Genomic DNA, 6,576 nt, shown 5'->3' on the forward strand with positions numbered 1-6,576 from the left:
ATAGCTCTAAACCTACAAATCCTTGTCATTATGAAACTTTGCATTTTAATGTAATAAGCATTGAATTCAGAGCTTTTGCATGTAATTCCATTTGAACTTTGCAATAATTCATTTTTATGAATAATGGAAATGGAGTATAAGGAGTATGAGTATGTAGTTTGTTAAGAATCAGAGCAAGGGCAGAGGCAAGATTCTAAGCATGTCTGTAGCAGAAGAAATCGAGCTAAACACAAGTGCTATGAGGAAAAATTGAGCAAGGTATATGGAATACAGAGTGATGGGACTGAGAAAGTTTGAGTTCCAGAGGTACAGCAGTGATCTGAATTACGCCATGCAGAAACCAAAGGACAACTTTTGCAGGCAGAAGGAACCGTGTGTGCAGCAAGAACATACTGGATGTGTTTGAGACCAGAAAGTAGGGCAGTGCAAGCAGGGGCAGGGTTGCCGGAAAGGCGGTCACAGGCAGACAGAAGCCTCCTGATGAAGCATCTTATGGACCACAGTAAGGACTCTGGATTTAGATGATACCTGTCACTCTGATCCACTTCTAAAACACCAGCTTTTTCTGTTCAAGGTTCAGAGGGTTAAGAAAGAGTGAATCAGTGATAGGACTTTGAGAGCTCAGGGATTGGGTAAAACAGATGAGATAACAATGCTCGGGCTCTGGCCAAACTCACATCCCACAGTGTAACCACACCCTGCTTGGATTTCATTTCTATCTTTGAACTGGAGTCAGAACAGGGCGGGAGTGGAGGGTCAGACTGCCTCCCTGTAAGAATTCTGTTCTGATCTCTTTCCACTCTCTGCCTGGGCAGAGAAAAAGGAAGATCAGCATGAGTGGGTGTGAGATCAGAAAATTATGCAGCTGATACTCTGTTTAAAAGGAATTCCAGTGGTCACCCCCACTTCAAAATATCAGTGGGTATTTCTGCCAGCACAAAGGCTGACACTGCAATTTTATACCGGCTTGCTCTTCATTTTATCAGGAAGTACCTTTGTATAAGTCTCTATAACTCAAATATATAAACCAAGTCCCTATATAATGTGATCTCTAACTTGTTCTTGCAGTTTAATGTACATCTCTCTGAAAGTATTGGATAACTTACAGTGCTTAGAAAAATCTTCACTGTTTGCTTTAAATGTTAGGCGTAAGAGTGATTTTCCTTCTTCTACATTTTCTTTGTTAAATGGGAATTCATTCTGTAGTAGAAAAAAGAAACTTTGTTAAATAAAGAAGACATCGTAAATTCTCTGTGTGAAAAACATTTAATACTAGAATTGGGTAAAGTTGAATGACAATACTCAGATTGGGGGGTGGCAGAACACAAGAATGGAATAGAATGGAATACAATAGAAAAGTATTCTGAGGGCCTAGAAGTTCTTTAAATCACTCCTGGTTGTTTTTTTTAACATGAGAAAATTAAGTTTGGAGAAGTTAAGCTCAAGTTTTAAGTTGTCTTCCAAACTTTAAATAACTTGTTCCCTCTGTTTTAACTTTTAGTTATGCTTGGTTTTGCCAAAGATAGTCATTTTGTTATGATTGTATTTTTGTAGATGCCTATGAATATTATGGTGGAGAGTGCCTCCCATGCGGTTGGTGATAGTATTTTGGAGAGATTTTGCTAGCTATTTGTCTTATATGTCTCTTTCTCCATGTTTATAGGTGTATCTATGTGTAAGTCTGTATCTACTTTTTAAGCTGGAAGCCACAGAAAGAAATGTATTTTATACTGGAACTCAGCACACACACATACACACACGTGCACATACAACTAAAAGCTTTTTCTTCTCTTTGCTTATCTTCTCTACTCTTCAGTTCTATTTTATTTTTTTCTATATAATTTAAGACCCTAGTCCCAACCCACTGAAATGATTTTACAACCCACTTATGGGTCTCAACTCATAATTAGAAAAGAAGGCATGATTTTGGGGAAAAAAATATATCATTGGCTAATGAGGAAAACCTATAATTGCTCCAGGCACTTTGGTGGTTACTGTCATAGATTCAACCCATTCTCTACTCCTCAGCTAGATAGGCAATGACCCTGGGTTTGATCTCAAATAGCATTTGTTATCTCCTTATCTCTTCATTCTTTGTGTCACTAATTGGCTGGATTAAGCTGATAGTACCAGAAAAAATAGTCACAAGTTCTTGAGGCACTCACTGTATAGTATAAGCTGTAAGTATATGCTTATAGCTATATGACTCTAGGTTTCAATAGCCAGAGAGAGGGAAACTAAGAGAGAGCAAAGTCCCATACTTCATTCACCTGTGAGGTTCAATCATCAGTCCAAAGTTCTCTTAGAGATTTCAACAAACTGTAAAGGCCTTAATCTTTCCACTACATTAAAGTCACAGGAATCCTGCAGAAGTTAATGGTTTTAGATGGAACTATAGCTTAAAATCTTTCAGAATACATACCATAGTTTTCCTACTACTTATTCATTAGACAGCATCACTATGTTGAAATTCACAGTAGGGGACAGCTCTTGTTTTTGCCAACTCAGTATCTGTGAAATCTTCCTCTGATAATATAGTAACTCATGTTTCCTCTTGGGTACCATCTTTCCTGTCCCCTCTGTTCTTGCAGTGTGAGTCATGAAATCGGGGACCAATTCCCAGCCCTGTTTGCTGGATTTTGCTATACTTTCCTCCCTACTGCTGTTTGCAATTGAACCCCAAAACATATGCAACCTCACGCTAACCTTCAGGACCAATACTCAGGAGAGGTAACAGTAATCTAAAGAATTCTAAAAGGTAACATCATGATTTTTCTCCAAATTGGTTTCTGACATTGTGCCTCTCTTCTTTAAAAAAAAAATTTTTTTTTACATTATTATTTATTTTTGAGAGACAGAGTCACAAGAGAATGAGACACAGAATCCAAAGCAGGCTCCAGGCTTTGAGCTGGCAGCACAGAGCCTGATGCAGGGCTCAAACTCATGAACTGTGAGATCATGACCTGAGCGGAAGTCAGATGCTTAACCGACTGAGCCACTCAGGCACACCACCTCTGTTCTAATAATGGGCCACCCACCTTAAAACCTGGGCCCTGAGTCACTGCATGTAATTTGTCCCTGAATATCTGACGCATTACCTTCTTCTTGTTTGGTCCTGGAGACTTAGCTTGTGACTGCATCACTTGTCTGTCTACTGCTGACTTGACTTAACGGCCTCTCTTAGCTTTTCTTTAAGCTCCTGGAGGATTGGTCTGGACCCATTAGGCATTTCTTGGTTAGGAGTGTTCCTATTTCCTTGAAAAGGCCACCTGATGGACTACTTTCCCGGGCTACCACCTACTGTTTGTTGCAATGTTTCAGATACCCAGAATTGTCTTCTCACTGGGCTTTCAGAATCTGTTCCAAATATCTGCCCCACTCCCATGGATGAGTCTGTTATCAGAGCTGAGACCCTCTTTTTTTTCCTTGCTCTTAACCATATCTTGTGAATTCTCAAGATAGATGAAACTAACTTTTTGTTATCTTTCCCCATGTCCAACATAGTATCTTGTTCAGGAAATTGTTGAATAAGCATGTGCATTTGAAAATCAGTATCACTTATCACAGTTGTCATTTTGTTTAGGGAGTCAGACTCACAAAAGGAAAATGTGTACCTTGGAAACTTCTATGTGGGAAAAACTTGGGAAGAATGAGTCTACTTCTTCAAGATTTATTATGAAATAATAAAATTATGTAGCAAGAGAGAATGCAGGACAAAATACTGCTGTAATTGCTTTAAATGCAGCATCATGGGCTATTTGCATTTTTGCCAATTCTGCTTAAGCACCAGAATATTAAAACTAGCTTTCAAGGAGCTTCCTGTTTCAGCACAAAGGCAGGCATGCAAACAAATAATTGGAATATAATGTAATGGTGGAGAAGTGGAATGAGAGACAAACTATCTGAGTAAGTGAGCCATGAAGGCTTCACAAATGGGGATAAGAATTCACTGGATGGAGAGGAAAAGAGAGGCATTACAGGCAGAGAATAGCTTGAGCAAAGGCACAAAGTTGTGAAAGTGCCAGGCACGCTGAAGGAATTAGCGAATGGCCTACTGTGGCTCCAGAACAACACATATTGGGAAAGGGGTGCTGGGGTGAAGTGACAAGAAACGTAAGTTGGGACGAAGTGATGGGAGAACTTTATAGGTCAGGCAGAGGATTTTGGACCTGATCTTAGTAGAGTTTTAAGTGTTTCAATTTCAATAAAAAATTTAATATGACAAATGTTCACAACCTGAATTTTTATGTCCCTGTGAAACAGGCCCTTTGTAAAATAGACATGTGGAAATGATTGATTTCTCTGCTGAACACAGCCGTTATTTCTGCTCGTTCCAATGTTTCTCATGTGATAATACTGCTTCCTTGTATTACCACCTTTCCAGTGCTGTTCAGTTGCTACAAGTTGTGATCACTACACATTCATCTATCACAAGACCCATAAAGAAATCAAATCCCCTCGGTATTCCTTGGATATGTCTGCTACTGTTCAATTTCAACGGTAACTTCTTGTTCTTAAATTTTTTCAACTCAGAAGGGTGGGTTTTGCTCATGGTGTCTGTTTAGTGGGCCTAGAGCGGCCTTGAAATGGAAATCATGGTCTCCTTCACACGCCTGCAGCAACATCAGAGTTTTTTAGAGGAAAGTGGCTTGGATTCTTCCAACAATCTTCCTTCCAGGCTAATCTATCTGGGACACTCAGCCCTGGGTCTTGTTAGAGGAAACTGTTGCCCTCTGGGTCATTGCCACCTCTCACTCACGCTCTTCAACCTTAGCTAAATCATTCATCACATGCCCCTTTTAGATTCCACGTCAGAGATTGCATTTGAATCTGTAGACCGCTTTGGGTAGTACTGACATTTAACAATATTAATCCCTGCAGTCAATGAATACAGGATGTCTTCCTATGTGTTGTGTCTTGTTTAATTCCTTTCAACAATGTTTTGTAGTTTTCAGTATAAAAATCTTTCACCACTTTAGTTAATTTACTCCTAAGTATTTCATTCTTTTTGGTTCTGTTATAAATGGAACTATTTTCCTAATTTCCTTTTCAGATAGTTCACTGGCCGTGTATAGAAACACAAGATTTTTGTATGTTGATTTTTGTATCCTGCAACTTTACCAAATTTACTTATTAGTTCTAACAGGTTTTTTTTTTTCTCTTTTTAATAGGGTCTTCAGGGTTTTCTATTTATAACATCATGTTGCCTGCAGACAGGAACCATTTTACTTCTTCCTTTCCAAATTGGGTGCCTTTGATTTCTAGTTCTTGCTTAACTTCCCTGGCTAGGATTTTCAGTTCGATGTTAAGTAGAAGTGGTGAGACTGGGGGCGTTCCTTGCCTTGTTCATGATCTTAAGGGAAAAGCTTTCAGTTTTTCACTACTGAGTATGATGTTAGCTGTGAGCTTGTCATATTCGGCCTTTATTATGTTGAGGTACATTCCTTCTACACCTACTTTGTTGGGAGTTTTTATTATAAAGCATTGTTGGATTTTTTCAAATGCTTTTTCTGCATTTTTTGAGATGATCATATGCTTTTTTATTCTTTATTCAATTTATGACTTTTTAATTCATTAATTAATTCATTAATAGACTTTTGTATATTGAACATGCTTGTTTTCCAGGGATAAATCCCACTTGGTCATGCTGTATAATCATTTTAATTTGCTGCTGGACTAGATTTACTAGTATTTTATCGAGGGTTTTTGCATCTGTATTCACCAAGAATTTTGGCATGTAATTTTCTTGTGGTGTTTTGTCTGGCTTTGGTATAAAGGTATTGATTGATAGCCTCTTGAAATGAGTTTAGAAGGGTTCCCTCAATTTTTTTTGGAAAGGGATTGGCATTAATTTTTTAAATGTTTGGTAGAATTAATCAGTGAAGCTATCTGGTTCTGGGCTTTCTTTGTTGGGAGGTTTTTGATTACTGATTCAATCTCTTTACTGGTTATAGGTCTGTTCATACTTTCTATTTCTTTATGATTTAGTCATAGTAGGTTGTATGCTTCTATGACTTTATCCATTCTTCTAGCTGATCCAATTTGTTGGCATATAATTGTTCATAGCAGTGTCTTATAATTCTTGTCATTTCTGTGGTATCAGTTGTAATGTCTCTTCTATCATTTCTGATTTTACTTATTCAAGCTTCTCTTTTTTTTTTAGTCTAGCCAAATGTTTATCAGTTTTGTTTATCTTTTCAAAAAACAACACTTAGTTTTGTTGATTTTTTTCTTATTGTTTTTCTATTTTCTATTTTGTTTATTTCTGCTCTTTGTTGTTTCCTTCCTTCTGCTACCTTTGGATTTAGCTTCTTCTTCTTTTTTAACTCCTTGGGGTATAAAGAACATTGTGTATTTGAGATCTTTCTTCTTTTTTAATGTAGGCATGTATCACTATGAACTTGTGTTTTAGAAATGCTTTTGTGGTATCCCATAAATTTGGTGTGTTGTGTTTTTGTTTTTGTTTGTCTCAGGTATTTTTCTAATTTCCTTTTTGATTTCTTCTTTGAACCAGTGGTTGTTCAAGGGTATGTTGTTTAATTTTCACATTTGTGAATTTTCCAATTTTCCTTTTTC

At 37.5% G+C, this 6,576-nt stretch overlaps 1 pseudogene; it reads right to left on the reverse strand.

The window, feature by feature from the left end:
* Positions 1-4,244: 4,244 nt before the first annotated feature.
* On the reverse strand, positions 4,245-4,552 carry LOC125170661 (small nuclear ribonucleoprotein G-like; annotated as a pseudogene).
* Positions 4,553-6,576: the final 2,024 nt, after the last annotated feature.

This window comes from Prionailurus viverrinus, chromosome B4, assembly GCF_022837055.1.
Source record: "Prionailurus viverrinus isolate Anna chromosome B4, UM_Priviv_1.0, whole genome shotgun sequence".
Taxonomy (NCBI): domain Eukaryota; kingdom Metazoa; phylum Chordata; class Mammalia; order Carnivora; family Felidae; genus Prionailurus; species Prionailurus viverrinus.